This window comes from Cibotium barometz, chromosome 21, assembly GCF_041138505.1.
Source record: "Cibotium barometz isolate CiBa-2024 chromosome 21, ASM4113850v1, whole genome shotgun sequence".
In the NCBI taxonomy this organism is placed as follows: domain Eukaryota; kingdom Viridiplantae; phylum Streptophyta; class Polypodiopsida; order Cyatheales; family Cibotiaceae; genus Cibotium; species Cibotium barometz.
The window spans coordinates 30,553,775-30,571,599 of record NC_141066.1 but is presented as its reverse complement, the minus strand read 5'-3'; positions in this window follow the sequence as shown (position 1 = coordinate 30,571,599).

Genomic DNA, 17,825 nt, shown 5'->3' with positions numbered 1-17,825 from the left:
TAGGAGCACCTAAATTCCTATAAATCATCAAGCTACACTTAATGTTGATTAGGATTACCTAAATTCCTATAAATTAATAAGGGTGCCACACCTCACCTAGTCTAGACTCCAAATCAATGGCTCACAGTGGCATCATTCAACTCAAATGTTCCTCTTAGTTTTACACAAGCATGCAAAAGGTTGCAAATGATGATGACTACTTGGACCATATGCATGCCATTAGGAGACATTATCATATTCACTCCAATGTGGCACAAGTAGGCTTTTATAATATACAAGTTCTCGTCTAGCTCCATGTGGATCATTGAAATTCTCATCATTGTAATGGTACTTGCTAGAGCAAACTATGCTCTAAATAGCATAGTTTATGGGAATAAAGGGACTTGCATTTTGAATGGTACATTTGTGAGAAACGGCTTGATTCCATACATGCATGGGAACAAAACAAGCTCAAATGTGTAGCATTAGTACATGAGCTAGTAGTGGTGTACAACTATATGCGCAAGCAACAAGAAATTGCACACTTGTAATATCACAACAATTTGGAATCATGTAATTTATCCTTTGCTCTCTAAAGAGGAACAAATTAGCGTGGAGTTAGAATAGACATTTGTACATTCAAGTTCCTTAGGCACAATTTTTCACATGCACATCTTAATATGTGGTGAGTTGGATTGTAACTATATGATTTAGCATTCCATGCCAAAAATATGAGAATTTTTTGATATTAGTGTATACACTTTTACACCAACTTTATTGCATAACCATCAATGCACTTTCTTTTCATGTCACTCTCATCTCATGTTTTGATGTCACTCTCTTCTCATGTTTTATTTTAAATATTTACATATCACAAAAGGTCACTAGCTATTCGCAACATGTCACAAAGGTCACTAGTTATTTGCAACAGTTATTTGTTTTATTTTAAATATTTACATATCACAAAGGTCACTAGTTATTTGCAACTTATTGTGGAGCAACTTAGCTATTTCCTTTAACCAAATGTTATTTGCAACAGTTATTTGTTTTATTTTAAATATTTACATATCACAAAGGTCACTAGTTATTTGCAACTTATTGTGGAGCAACTTAGCTATTTCCTTTAACCAAATGTTATTTGCAACAGTTATTTGTTTTATTTTAAATATTTACATATCACAAAGGTCACTAGTTATTTGCAACTTATTGTGGAGCAACTTAGCTATTTCCTTTAACCAAATGGCCTTGAGCCACCTTGGTCTCTTTCATCCTCTCCAATAAACAAATGATACTATTCCCATGCCCATTACTCCTCTCTCCATGGGGACAAATGGGCCCTCTTTTTTATTTCCCTTCACGTGCTCTTTTTTCTTTTCCCATACAAATAATGGGTCCTCAATAAGAATTCTTTCCTTGTGCCCTTCCTTCTCTCCTATTCAAGTCAAAAGTCAAAACTCTCTATATGTGTGTGTGTGTGTGTGTGTGTGTGTGTGTGTGTGTGTGTGTGTGTGTGTGTGTGTGTGTGTGAGCATGTGTGTGTAGGCATGTGCATGACGTGTGCACATGCACACATAAGTCGTATGCACATGTATAAAAACATGCACTTTCCATTTGCAATATCCTGCAACGTGCACATGCATACAAGCATTTTTATTTAAAAAAAAGTGTAGCAAAATGCTAACAAGCATGATGAGCTCATTGTATATGTGGATGAGCATTTCCATTACTGTGTTAAAGTTAATAACTGTATAAAAAAAGTGACGATATCATAATATTAACATGAACCCCAACTCGAAACAAAAAATGAGGGAATTGGCAAAACTCAACTTTATGAACGTTCAATAGATATCTATTTTAACCATTAGCTATTTATAATTAGTTAGTGGTTTTTATTCTTTTAAATTGGTACCTTATTTGGGTGTGTATGAGGAAACCCCATCTCACTCTTCACCTTACACTTTCACTATTTAATGGATATGCCATGGTTCTATCGCAATCTTGTGACTCTATTAGAAAGTTTTTATAACAATTTGTGGATCAAGGGTGTTGGATGAGGGAGTAGATGCTCTACACACACATACATAGACACACACAGTCATATCAAGCACAGAGTGTAAGAGAGAGACCATAAGCGATAGCTGGAAGTACTCATCAATGATAATGATAATGAATGTGCGGAGTACAAAGTACTAGAAGCCCTAGCCCTAGGGCTGATGTGGCTAATACACCATAGTGTGTTCACACGGGAAAAAACCCCTACCACCAGCACAGGGTAAAATGTGCCCGTGTGTGTAGGGCTATTCACACCAAGACTTCTAAGGCTAACAAACCCCCTAAAGTGAATGGTGTAGTAGACTACCCTGGTAGAGGTAATGGTAAACCCATCTACCACATTGGCATGTATAGGCACATAACTTAAGGCAATCTCTCATGCACGGGGCCTTTCCCTGATATAATGATAACTTACCTCAATGTGCTCTGTCTGCGTATGAGAAACTAGATTCCGCGTCGCGTGACTGCTAATGCACTATGACCGTCAGTGAAAATGTTGGTAAAAGACGGCTATTTAATACCAAGATCTGCCAATAGACGATGTAGCCATACACACTCCATAGTAGGTGTGAATGCTACTCTGTACTCAGCTTCACAACTTGAAGTGGGCCCTGTTAGCTGCTTCATCCTGATTCATGAAATGCATGAACTTCTAAAAAGGAAATAGTTTCCACTAGTTGACACCCAAGTGTCGCAACATTCTGCCTAGTCACTATAAGTGAAGGCAGACAAGCATAAAGAAGACACATTGTTGTAAAACAATGCAAAGTCCTGAGTGCCTTGAAGGTAATGAAAGACATGTTTCATTGCTTGCTAATATCGAGTGTCGGGGAAATGCATAAATCTGGTCAACTATGACACTGCATACTGAATATAAAGACGGGTAAGGCATCCGATAGCTTACTAAATAAACTAGATACCCAAATAATAATGCAAAAGCCCATGTTTATAACATCAAATGCATACTGTAATTCAGCGAGATGAAAAAGCTGAACAATCGCGAGAAAACCAATCCAATTATCATCCTCTAATGCATCAAAAGGAGAAAGTGGCTCCTCATTTAACAACAAGGGCGGAATCAACAAAATGAGATGCATGTTGAGAGGCAGGGTGTGTCCGAGCTGACAAATCGCTACATCCTCTTCAATTAATGCATCACCCATGGAATCCATATCAAAGTGTGGCTTATTTGGAGCAATATGGGAAAGTTGGGCTACTGAATTAACTGATTATCAGCAGTAGGTAGAAGGTTGATTCGAAGCCAAAGCGGGCTCAGCTGATTCAGCACCGATACCAAATAATGGCATGAAGATGAACAACATCAATGCATAAGCTATCAAGGTCCAATGAATGCCAATACATCAATAAAGAAACCTTAGTCAAATGGTCAAGCCTGACAAGGTGATAATCAACAAATGGAAATAGACTGATATAACCAATCTGTTAAGTGGGGACAGCAACAAGGCATACATCCAGCCATTATGATGAGAGTAGGCAACCTCTCAGTAACACCATGCACTATGGTGTTTATGGCAACTCGAGCTTCATTGCGGATATGATACATAGAGGCAAGTATATCACATGCACTTGTGGAAGAAGTACATGAATGGATATGAGGTATGACTTGTTGCAGGAGAGAGCAATCAAGGCATGTGCCTACGTATCTTTAGCATCCCATCTAAGTTGTTCTTGTGTAGAAGGGGAATACGTGCAGGCGATACACTTCCACTGGAACTAGACTCACTGGTTCTGATAGTGGATCCACCTAACGTGTTGATAGGCGGATGTGGACCCAACAGGCCTTAAGTTAGCACCAGATACATACACCCACAAGTTCTTTACCACTGGTACATGCCTCATCATATATGCCCACATGGGATAGTTGGTGCCATCCAACTTGTCCCCAACTTGTCCTCAATGGACAACATGCCAAACAAATCACTAGTGTTTCCGGACATTTTACACAGCAAAGGAATGTGCAAACTCGAGTATATCTAACGCAAGCAATAGCTTCAAGTGACTCAGAGTACCTCAAATGTCTGCTCAATACATGTGCAAACTCACCAAATCAGCAATTTGTTGCAAGTTGAAAGATCCAGGTGGAATCAGTAGGTCGAAAGTTGACGTAGCATAAGCAAGTCAAAAGCTAGCCTGGCATTAGTAGGCCGAAATCCAAGGTCGAGTCGTGAGGTCAGAATCAACTGTGATGGACAGACGCGGAACTAGCTTACAGACAGATAGTGGACCACCAGCTTATCGGACGGAATCTGAATCGGCTAATGGACAAATGCTGAATCGACTAACTGATGGATGTGGAATCAGCTGATTAAATCAGTTGATAGAATTGGAAGCCCAAACGCCAAAGGCCGTATATGGAATGCTGAATGCCAAATGTGGAAATTCAAAATCTGAATGCACATGGGTAAACCCGGCTAACAAAGGAAATCGAGCCAATTTGCTGAATGCCAAAAGCTAAAAGTTAACTACTGAATGTAGAAAGCTGAAATCTGAGTGCCAAATGCTGAAAGCTAAATGCGGAAAGCCATGCGCTGAAAGTGGAAAGTCGAGCACTAAAAGGCTGACTGAGCAAAATTGACAGATGTAGGTGAATGGCTAATGTGAATGCTGAATAGCTGATCGAGCAAAACTAAAGCTGAATGCTGAATATGAATGCTAAAGTTGAATGTTGAATGAGGAAAGCCAAAGGTTGAACTGCTGACCAGGCAAAGCAGATGGACACAGCTGAATGGCTAACCGAGAAAAATCGATGGGACATAGAAGTCCAATGTCGAAAGGAATGCTGAATGGCTAACCGGGAAAATCGACAGACGCAAAAGTCCAATGCCAAAAGTTGAAAGTCGGTAATTAGATAGTAGTAGCAACAACAAAAAATGGTGGATACTAAAATCTAATGCCAAAAGCTGCTAAAAGCTATGTGTAGTGATAGTGTGCGAGGTTGCCTAGAATGTATGGCAGCATAAATGAATGACACCAATGTACAAAAGGAGGCAGAAACCCTAGATCTATGGAAAGTGCAAGAGCTTACCCAACATGTACGGCAATGAAGATTAATGATACCAACAAAGTATAGAAGGGCGGCCTGAGCGTACTCAAGATGTATAACATCATAGATTAGCAACATGGAGCGACAGAGGATAGCAACATGGAGCTATTGGCTCGGAAACCAAACTCTCATCAAGCTTTAAGACCTAGGCACTAAAACCTAGACTCTGAAACAAAGCTCTAAAACACCGCTATGATACCAATGTTGGATGAGGGAGTAGATGCTCTACACACACACACACACACACACACACACACACACACACACACACACACACATAGTGGTATTAAGCACAGAGTGTGAGAGAGAGAGCAGAAGCAATAGCTAGAAGTAGTCAATATGATAATGATAATGAATGTTTGGAGTATAAAGTAGTAGTAGCCCTAGCCCTAGGGTTGACGTGGCTAACACACTAGAGTGTGTTCACATGGGAAAAAAGCCCTTACCAGCACAGGGTAAAAAGTGCTCGTGTATAGGGATGTTCACACTAGGACTTCCAAGGATAACAAAGGGAATGTGAGTAACATACTTGTTGATCGCACCCGAGATAAAATGATGCATCACAAATGGTTCACCTGCATCCTAGACACTAAGCCTAGCACCTCTCTCTACTAGTGTAGCAACAAGCTTACAATCTTAAAGGCTAAACCCTATAAACAACCTCTATATATACTTTGATTATAACATCATAATACCATCATCACATTGCATAAGCCGTATGCCCAAATAATAATGCCAATGAGCCCAAATTTGTCATCTCAAATAACACATATAATTTAGCCTTAAAGGCTGAAATCTTCTTCTCATTAGGGCCTATGAGAGCATCATGTTATCAACGTATAAAAATAATGACCATAAAAAATAATCTTTACTCGTCTTTACATAAAGGGTACTCTCAATTGGATTATTGCAAAAACTATTTGCAACCAAGTATGTGTTTATCTTCTTATACCATTGTTAATCCCACTTTAGATTAACAAATATGCTCCTCCATTTGACGACATTAATAAGTGTTATGTAATGACACTATAAACATTGTACATTATGAGATACTGGCCACCCAAGGCTTTAGATTAGTAAGTTTTAGGCGCCGAAGTGTGAATAAGGGCCAGATGTATAAAAGGCAATTTCTCATAATGAAAGAGCACAATCCCCCTTTGTGCTATGAGAGCTCTTGCTTTGTCTTATGTGAGTGTGTGTGTGTGAACTCTAGTGCATGTTCCTCTTTTATACATGTGTATGGAAGAGTCAAAGGAAGATTGCCTTGCATTGCAGTGTGAGCGACTCCATGATGACAACATGGAGGTGGAGGTTGGAGGAGTGGAGCTTCCAAAAACGAGCTTGGAGAGCCTCAAGGAACGTGAGCTCGAAGCATTGGTAAGTACCCAATGATAGTTGTTGTCTATTGACTCTTCCAACTGTGGATGTGTGGAGTTCCCTCTTCTAGGGAAACACCATTGTTTCTTCCATCCTCTTAGAGCTCTAGCTCCCATTATGCAAGATTCACTATTGCCTTTGCATTTTGAAGGTGCATTGTGAAAGACTGTGTAGATAAGGTTTGTGTGGAAGAGAGAAATTAGAGTAGTTGTGGAAATTGTGTGTTTGGAAGTGTAGGTGAGTACTTCGTATTGCCTAGAGGAAAGCTACACTTGGTTTTTCTTTCAATTTTGTTGTTTTGGTCACCACTTTTGTAAGCGTGAGCTAGCACAGTTGATGACATGCTTTGTTATGTTTTTTCCAAAAAATCACAAAAATTACAAAAACAAGGAGCCATTGGTTGTGTTGGTGACTTGCATTGCATTTCAATTGTTTGGCACAACCTTTTTGGATCTTTTGGATTGGGATATTGCACTCTAAATATCATTCTATTGACGCGGCTATTGACACGTGAACATGCAAGAAGTAGGTCATCGTGTTAATTGTAGTCTGCTATGTTAGAACGTGAAACACTCTTCGCAATCAGTGTCGAAAATTTTGGGATTGCCTTACTAAAGTTAGAGCGCCTTATCCTGACACGTATGACACAAAGAAATGCCAAAAGCCTTATCTCATTAAAGAGCAACAAAATAGTTCATGACGTGAAGCACATTCTAGTTCATGATGTGAACCACACTCTGCTAGTTCATGGAGACCTGCTACTTCACGGACGAGAACAGTCTTATTCACGGATTAAGAATTGTTAGACCAACAATAAGAGAGGTTTATAAGTGCACCATAGGAGTCACCCTGACTCGAATTATTGTAGTTCTAAGCTGCGATTTCAAAGTGTAAAACACAATTCACGACGTGAGACACAGTTAGCTACTTCACGACATGAACTAGCTGCAAAATCCAACAGAATCTTTGATATGGCCAGGGGATTTTTTGGTCTCCAGCACGGCACAAAAGATGAAGCGCAATCTACGGGCATGGGCCCGATAACGAGCGCAGGACACAATCTAAGAACGGACCTACCAACCTAAACAGCCCTAACTTATGGCAGTGAGGATTAGGGTTAGGAGGGATAAGGTAAATTGACTTGAAGGTGACTGAAGCAGAGCGACAATTGTGGCTACTGAGCTTGAAAAGGAAAGAGCTCGACACGCAAAGAATGATGGCGGAATAGAGGGAAATTGATAATTTGAATCTGTTTCTACCACGTGGCAAGGATTTAGAAACATCTAGAAATGCCACTAATAACACGTGGATGGGAATGATAGAAGGAGGGATACCAGCCCTAGAACCTATCAATGAGGAACCTAAGGATGAGGAAGTCCTCGAAACGCAAGAAGAAGTGGACAATCTACCTAGGGCATCTTCAGGAGGAGAAGATCGTCTCTACACACAAGAGAGGATATACATGACGATCAATTATCCCACATTCCAGAACATGGAACTTTTAATTCAAGAAAGGTGTGCTGAGGCAGCCAATGGTGAGCTAGGTAATGAGGATTTACCCGGACCCAGCCTACAGACCCGAATTGAATAGAAAAGCCTATATAGGAAGAGGATGAGGTCTAGGTACGGGGGGTAGCTCCTCGAAGGCCAATTGTGGATCCTAACACAAATCTAAATGTAGTCACAAGGGTGGATCTGTTGAATATGGCTATAGAAATGGGCAGAGGCATGGTTAGGGAACTAGGCAGCACTGCCCTTAAATCCATACCATCTCAGATGAAACCACACATCATTTCAGAGCTTATGCAAAAGTTCTCAGGAGATGGGGACCTGATCCAACACATAGAGATCTTTGAGTCAACCTGTGCAACATGTGGGCCCTTGAGTGATGTAACCATGATACATGCTTTTTCTCTGATCCTAGAAGGGAAAGCCCACCAATGGTATCGAACCATAAAGCCTCAGGATAAAGTCAATTTCACTCGGCTTCAGAATGTGTTCATACCAAGCTTTGCTCGAAGTGGTGACAGATGGAGTCCTGTGGCACTACTCCACAACATCAAACACAAAGACAATGAATCCATGCGAGATTATGTTTCTCGGATCAAACACTTGAACTCAAGATGCAAATTGATGAGGGAAAGGCTAACTGATGATCAATTACTACCGTGCTTCCAGAGAGGAGTCCGAGATCATAAGATGCATGATTATCTAGTGTTAGCCCGATCGGCCACTTTAGATACGTGTTGTAAGTTGGCGATTGAATATGGGGATAACATGCTTGAGTTGTCGAAATCGGAAGACGCCAAGGTAGCTTCAATAGTAGTGACATCACGAGTCTCTAGTCATCAGACCGCGGGACCCAAGAACAAGCAAGTTGGCAACATGATAGTGGAAAAACTCAATAATGCCATCTTGGAGAAGTTAAAGATTAGGTGTGGGAGAGAAGCATTAGGGAATGTCCATCTCTACCCCCGGAGAGAGTTGATTTGGTGCTCTATCTGTAGACAAAATCATACAAACACTGAATGCCCTCACCTAAAACCAAGGCAATTACTCTCCTATGCTCACTGGCAAATACTAGGGAACCACAATACTGCCATGTGTAGATATCCGAGGATCCAACCTCTAGCATAATTGCTAGCACCTATAGTGCCTCTAGCCTTACCAACACCTCCAATGCAAACCAATGCAACTTTAGGGCAGCCGAATACGTCCTACTTACCAAGGGGGATGATCAGAATGCAGGAGGTCACCATTACCACACCGCCTGTTCTACCACCACAGCCACCATAGGCTAAGATCAACCAAGTGTTATTGATGTGCGTTATAAGCTGGAGAAGGTGGGGCTAGGAAATATGGCAGAGGTACTCCCCTGGATGATTAACCCATCACTATGTGCATAATATAGAAAATCCTACAACAAGAATAAAAAAAGGGGGACCATCACATGATAGATCCATCACTGAAGCCATAATCAAATATGCACTATAGTTGCTCCCTCCCATTCCATCACATGTGCATCCACTAGATCAGATGCCCATGGAGGACATCCTCAAGAAGGTCTCCTATAATTCCAATGGAGCTGAGTATGAAAACATACGGGAGGAAGCAGATGAAAGAGTTTGTTGAGCAATGTCAATGCTCATGCAAGTGAAACCGGTGGACAGGTATAACATGATCCCTCTCCACAGAATCACCAAAGTACATGAGGAGAAACCCGAAGATTGAGCATGGTACATCCACAAGGAAATGGAGAACTATCTCTGGTCTCACTAGTCCAAAGTGTGCAACCCTTACCTTGTCTCACGAAGGTTCTAAGCCATGCAGGTAACACCCCATACCCGAAGGCACTTAGGAAGCGGAAATATCACATGCCCAAGGAGACATGGAGCCACCAGCAAACATACCAGAAGAGTTGCAACAAGGACAAGTTGTCCTTTAAAGAGACAAAGGAGCTTATACAAGGCATTGCCAAGGGGGCCAAAGAAGGTAATAAGCCAAGGAAGCCTAAAAAGATGAGGGGCAGCCTATAGCAGGTGGAAGAGGAGACCAAGCGCCTACATGAAGAGGTTGCAAAAGACATTGCCTTGTATTAGCAGGCTCTTAAGGAATAACAAGCACCACCAGAGGTACCAACCACACTTGACCCAAAACTAGGAATGGAGAGCATAAGCTTAACAGAAAAGTCTCCAGGAGTCGATACTACAAACACCACCTACCAACCGTGCCACCCTTGTATTTTAAAACCTCTCACCACTACAACATCTTCCCACTTCAGATGAGATAGGTGGAACACAAGCTCATGAGGAACAACCATTGCCATAAACAGATGTGGGCAACAACAAGAATGAAGAGACCACATCAGAACATCCAGAGGCTGCTCAAGAGGAACAAGAAACGGACAAGGGCAAGAGAACAAAAGATAGTCCCAGCCCCAGCAAACAAAGAAGATTGGACTTCGAAGGCACTCCAGGAACATGCTCCTTCCTAGATTGTTTACATATCCCTAAGGATGCAGATACCTTTCTCGAATAAATCATGGAAGGTCTTGACAGTTTGCTTCAACTTTAATTTCATGAAGCAGATGGCACGGCCTCTTCTAGCCCCTCGATTTGGTCACATGAACAAAGAGTGTTGGCATTGTCACCTTCTCACAACTCATCTGCTGCATGACACACATGAAGAATTGTGGCAGCAACTTAGAGACAAAATAGAATAGGTGCAATCTCTTCAAGATCAATTAGTTGCCCGATGATGCTACACATAAGGAGGTAATCATTAAGGGTTTAAAGGTAGCCAAAGAATAGGAAGCAAGGCGCTACTAAGCTAGAACAACTAAAGAAAGTAATGAGTTCAAAGAGAGTAAGTTGATCAAGCAAAGGAATAACTCCAAAAGGAAGTGGTGCACACCAAGGTGAAAGAGGTACAACACACACAACAGTTAAGGGAAGCACATGCCATGTTCCACGCTAAAGAAGAAGGGTACACTCAACAGATCCAAGAGCTCAAGGAAGCACTTGTTGCCTCACACAACAAAAGGTGGCTAGCCTACAGATAGAAAAAGAACAACTGAACAAGGCACACACATAGAAGCTTATAGATCTCAATGAGATTATCAGCACCAAGACACAAGAGATGGATCAAATGTTGGTAAGCCACCAAAAAGTTCTTGAATATGTGAACCAACAATTCCACAGCACCCAAGCCTTGGCACAAGAGCGCCTAAAGCAGGTCACGGAGGCTCAAGCTCAACCACAGCCCATAGCATAGCTAAAGATGAAGATGAAAGATGATACATGGTGTCCGTGACGGTAGCCATCTTAGCACTCCTTAACGACAAAGACTTTAGGATCCAGGAACTGGAGCGAAGGCTTGCACTCCAGCAATGACCTCAAAGGGATGATCAACCCGATGAACTATGACAACTCATCGAGCGAGCTTCGGAGATAGATTCGTTGCCTGTGACTCCTTGGAACCCTCCTCAGACTCTCACTTTGTTTTTATCTACACTTATACATTAGAATACGGAAAGAGATGCAGACCCCACCTTAGTAATGGGAATTTTAGAGGGGATCTAGTGCTTACTAACCCACATGGAATTTTCCTCTTTTCCCATACACCCAAATAGTGCTTAACCTTCATAGTTGGTGTCAGGTGCTGCAACAATCGGCCATACTAGATGACAATGTCGATAAACTCGACTTGTTTATACCACATGACATACCATTATCACCGGCCAACTACAAAGTTGTTGCACGTAGCTACCAATGGTGGGTAATTATCCAAGGGTGGATTGAAGTTTATAATACTCATCAACATCTAAATCTCTCTGAATCAACATTATATCATCCATATGTTATTATAAAACTACATAGAAACATCCATAAACACTTGGGGGAAATGCTCACAACCACACTGTGGTTTATAATTTTGATAAAGAACATATTGAATATCCCAATATAACCACAAGAAATCCTTGACCTCCAAGAATTTATGAAAACTAACAAGCCCACCCACAACCGCCACCCAATTCAAGAGAAGGACAAGAAGAAACACTAGGATCCTCAACATGTGTTACTTACTCAGTGTTTACTTCCATCTCTAGTAAGCTACTAAATCCCTTTCCTATTGTATCTCCTACTAACAAAAATGAGGCCGATTGTATCTTCTCTCGCTACTCTTCTACCCCAATTCATATTCCCACTAACCCTCTTGCCCCGAGGAGTTATCGGAACAACTCTATCTCCACCATGACAGCTCGATGATGTACGTGATCTTCCCCCTCAAGATGACATACAAGCTTTTCCTGGTACACATGTCATTGAGTCTTTGTTAGCTGCAGAGGATGAGGGCTTTATTCGGGCAGGAAATCCCCTCTTGAAGCCTAAACTGATGTTCAAAGTGCTGATGCAAATTACACCGTTTGAGCCTACATGAAGAATCATGATGGATGCCTACTCACCATGGAGTCACGGAAGCAACCATATGTACCATACCCTCTCTGAGCCCCAATCCTTGAATTGGAAGAGCTCCTACCAATTGGAGGAGAAGGGACCTTGTGGGAAAACGTGGCATGACACACTAAACTAGCCAACCCGCACTTGGCCGATCTACTGGAAATCTACATTGTAACATTCATGATTAGTTATTGTTTTGGCCGATGGTGCAAACAACATCCAGTATATACAAGGGGATGAATACAGCAATCAACACAGAGATGATACTAACCCCCGACTTGAGGATTTTGGCATATAGCCTGATTGGCGCAAGGAGTACCTCACAGTGCGAGCTCATAGTGCGAGCTCACAGTGCGAGAGTACAGTTTTCAGTACTACCAATTCTCCCCACACAAACACAAAGAGTGGATCCACTTTACATGCCAATCAAAAGAAGGCTCACTCCACTCGAGTTCCATGAAGCAAAGCAAAGGGATTCTCACATATGTTACAACTTCCCTCAATTTTTGCTATCCACATTCCAGGATATTACAAGTCAAAGGGCAGTAAATGCTCACATGGATACGAGCGTGGAAAAGTGAAAGGTAGCAAATGCTCTCATGGATACAAGTGTGGTAAAAGATTCTAGATTCGGACGTAGTAGTAACCATCAGATTCATGAAGTTGATCGTAGTGCTTATCGATCAACCAAAGGAAAGGTATGATGGATTTGATGCCGAATCGCTTTGCTTCGACATGAACAGAGGACCAAATGAACGAGGAATGATGCTTTATTATCATCACCCTCAGGTGTCTACCAAGTTACATACATGTCACATTTGAGGATATGGTAGACACCGGGTTTTGGATATCACACTCCACATTTAGAAGAACCCTTAAAAAGCTTTAATCCTGCCGGAACTTCTAAAGACATGAGTTCGGTGACTAGGTCTTTCGACCTAGGTAAGAGGTTCGAGGACAAAACCTACATTAGGTAGGGGGGATGTTAATCCCACTTTGGATTAACAAAGATGCTCCTCCATTTGAGGACATTAATAAGTGTTATGTAATGGCACTACAAACATTGTACATTATGAGATACTGGCCACCTAAGACTTTAGATTAGTAAGTTTTGCACCCAGTGTGAATAAGGGCCAGATGTATAAAAGGAATTTTCTCATAATTTAAAAACACAATCCCCCTTTGTGCTATGAGAGCTCTTGCTTGGTCTTGTGTGTGTGTGTGTGTGTTAGAGAGAGAGAGAGAGAGAGAGAGAGAGAGAGAGAGAGAGAGAGAGAGAGAGAGAGTACTCTAGTGCATGTTCCTCCTCTATGCATCTGTATGGGAGAGTGAGAGGAAGATTGCCTTGCATTGCAGTGTGAGCACCTCAATGGTGACCGCATGGAGGTGGAGATTGAAGGAGTGGAGCTTCCAAAAGCAAGCTTGGAGAGCCTCAAGGGACGTGAGCTCGAAGCATGGGTAAGTACCCAACAATAGTTATTATCTATTGCTTCTTTTTCCAACTGTGGATGTGTGGAGTTCCCTCTTGGGAGGTGCGGCCCATAATAACCCTGCTCTTAGAGCCTACTTAAGACCATATAAAGCTTTTCTTAACCTCCTTAAGACCATATAAATCTTTTTTGAACCTGCATACTTTAGATTCCTACTCCTTCTTAACTAAACCATAAGGCTAAGATACATAAACCTCCTCATGTAAGATATCCAATTGATGTACACTCTAACCATAATGCACTGCCAATGTAATAATATACTGGATCTAGTCTTACAAGATGTGGGTGCAAAGGTCTCATCATAATCTGTGCCCTTCTCTTGAGCATAACCCTTTGCAACTAGCCTTGTCTTGTATTGATTAATGCTACCATCTACTTTACACTTTATCTTATAAACCTACTTCGTAACCACTGGCCTTTTTACCATAAGGCAAATTTATTAAATACTAAGTGTCATTTTTGAGCATTGAGTCCCTAAGACCACTTGGAGAGGTGAGAAGAGAGAGAGAGTCGCATAACAGCCCATAGCGGGGTCATAGTGGTGGCAAGCAAAACATAATAGATGAGTGTTATGGAGGTGTGTTGTGGCACTACAACATAACAAAGCAAAGCAGGGAGAGGCACAAGAACCTTTGAGATGTGGTGGCATGTAGGAGCTAAGTAGAGCAGCAAGGCAGATGAACATCCAAGTTGCTGACTGATGTGGAGAAGCTCAACTGAGAGTTAGCACCGGTGTCCAAGTAGCAATTGTGGAAGAGCAACAACCAAAGAAGAGCAGAAAGGCTTTGGTAGTTTAGCAATAAGGGGTAGGCTACAACACAAGCAATAGGAGTTTTCTAAGCTCGGGAGAGGGCAGTGGGCCATCATGGAAGTTTAACCTAGAGTGGTGGTCCAATCGTGAAGTGGGGAACAAGGAGAAGCATATCAAGGTAAGGATGAAGGGTATTATAAGCATGCATGAGAGCACCAATTCCTAGATGCCGACAATCGTCTGACAAGACCTGCAAAACTATGAAAAAAGCTTTTTAATTTAATGCTCTTTGTTTTTTAAACGATTACCTTCACACCCCCCCACCTAGCATTAAATAAAACTAACCCTCCCTTAAACACTTGAAATTGGCTCTTTTTTCTACAAAACTCTATCTCCCCTTAATCTCCCCCACCTCCCTTATTAAAAATCCACTATGCGTCTTACACCCCCATTTAATCCACTACCATCTCTTCTCTTATACTCACTTACACTCCCATTAACTCTTACACTACCCCTCATCCCTTCATTTAATCCACCGCCATCTCTTCTCTTACACCCACTTACACTCCAATTAACACCCCCATCATTCCCTTACACCCTCATTAACCCCCTCCCACCCTCATTTCACTTTTTTAAAAAATATATCATATCTATGCAAATATATGTGTATATATATGTGTGTGTGTGTGTGTGTGTGTGTGTGTATGTATATATATATGTGTGTGTTGTGTGTGTGTATACATGTATATATATATTGTTATATGCACATTATGTGTGTATATACTAGGAGGCCAACCCACATTAGGCTTTTGAGCATGGGAGCATGGGTTAGGACTAACCTTAAGGGTTAAGGTTAGGGTCATGTATCCAAGGGTCACACATGGGAAATGGAGAGTCAAGAGTCACTTGAAGGCCCTCCTATATAATAGGGGCATGGGGCACACTCAAGAGAGACTAAGGCTATGTTATCTTTAGGCTAGGTTATGATATGATGTTCTCTTATCTAGAGGATTATATCTACTCACCTACCATTTCACACTATAGCTACATGTTGCTGGATTGGAGTTATACCTCTTGATGGTATGGGACATCAAGGTAAAGGTATGATGTACTTCGTTATAATTTATGTGTGCATCCCTTGGGCTCGGGGGTGGTCAGGTGGATGAGTTTATGCCTGATTTATGCATAACAATTATCTAGAGAGATCTTAGGGTTTTAACAGTGGTATCAGAGCAATCTCTATTTAATTGTTGTTAATTTTTCTTTCTTATTGTAATTTTTAAGCAATTTTTGAGGTAAATTTTAATATTCACTAAATAAAAATGTTATTTTATTGATTTGTGTTGATGATTTGCATGTGGATCATTGATATGGCAGTTGGAATGCGTATTTCTTCTATTCAATCCACTTATGAGGGAATTTCATGAGTTTAATGCTATTTTTTTCATGTTTTTTATGGTTTAAAATAAGCATTAATGGATTTTTTTTCAAAATACCACACATTTTAATGCGGATATTTTTGGTAGAATGAATTCTCTTAATTTCTATAATTTTAGGAAATTTTTCTAATTTTTAAGAAATTTTTAGAGCATTTTTATGTGAAAAATGTATTTTTAATGCATTTTGCAGGTTTTTCGTGGGTATGCTTTCGATTTTCTGCCAATTTTTAGCTGAAAAGCAGTGTGGGGCAGTTAATTGACGCATGGAATGCTCTCCCGTGTGCGTGGGATCCTCTTCGCCTCTCAATTCTGAATTTTCCTTCTTTCTTCCCTCTTCGTGTGAATGCCTCTTGCTAGGTACATTTTGATTAAGTTTAATCATAATTATAATTATGATTAATTAAAAGATTAATTAATCTTTAATCCTCCTCTCTGTTAATAGAGAAGGAGGGGGTGGAGAGAGAATGGAATGGAGAAGGAGAGGAGAGAGGACTCTCTTGGTTTCAAAATGTGCCGCTAGGGGAGGTCGCGCAGCACGTTGGCGGGCGAAAAAAGCCCCCCGCCATAATTTTTTTAAAAAAAAGCTTATACCTTAAGCTTAAAAAGCTTTTATTAAATCTTTTTAATATTTTTAAAAAATGATTTTTTATTTTAATTTAGAAAAAAGCTTTTAAAATCTTTTCAAAAAAAAAGCTTGGAAAAGCCTTAAAAATTTTGAGAAAATATGAGATTTAAGAAAAAAAAATTCTTTGGAATTTTTTGGAATTTTTTTCTTGGAATCTCTTGGCTTTCCGCATTCTCGGAAAACCTTTTGGCTTTCCTAATTCCGGAAAATCTTTTGACCTTTCAGATTTCGATAACTTTTGATCTTTCACATTCTTATTTTTTTTGTCTTTTCATTTTCCTGAAACTGTTGGCTTTCTGTATTCCAGGAAGACCATTGGGATTCTGAATTTTTTGACCATTCGTATTTTTATACGTTCGGGGTAAATTAAAAATTTCAAAAAATTCATGAAAACTAGTGGAAAATTAGACAAAGGTTATTTTAAATTTTTAGAAAATGTGGGGTTGGTGTTTGGCATGTGGTGTGTCCGTTCGGGCACCCGCGACCATTCAAATTCCTTTAAAATATATATATTTTTGACCCAAAAAATTGAAAATTCCATTAAAATTATAAATTTTCAATGGACTTGAGAATTGTCGAGCGAAAATTGAAAATTTCGTGAACAATGAGATTCTCAGGAAAAATTATGAAATTTCTAGAAATTATTTTTAAAAAACCTAGAAATTGATATTTCTAAAATATCAATGGTATTTTGGCAAATCTAAATTGCTAAAAAGTTTCTGGAAAAATATAGGTTTGGAATGCCATAAGATAGGTTTCGTGGAATTCAGAATTATCGTATTTTGAGGCCCTATTTATTAGGAAAAATTAGGAAAAAATAATTCTTTTTCTCGAGAATTTAATATTTTTGAGGATTATTTAATGTTGAAGTACATTTTCTCATGCTGACATTAGATAGATGCGGGTTATTCGCATATTATTAATATGATTATACCTCATATTAGTAGATATTTCTATTTAGATTAATTCTAAACGATATTTTCATGATTTTTTACCATTGTTTAGCCATTCTTTTTGGACATGTTCCTTAAGTTTTTCAATGATGGCTATAATCTGTGTTCAAAGTGTGTCTCACCTTTGACACTTTT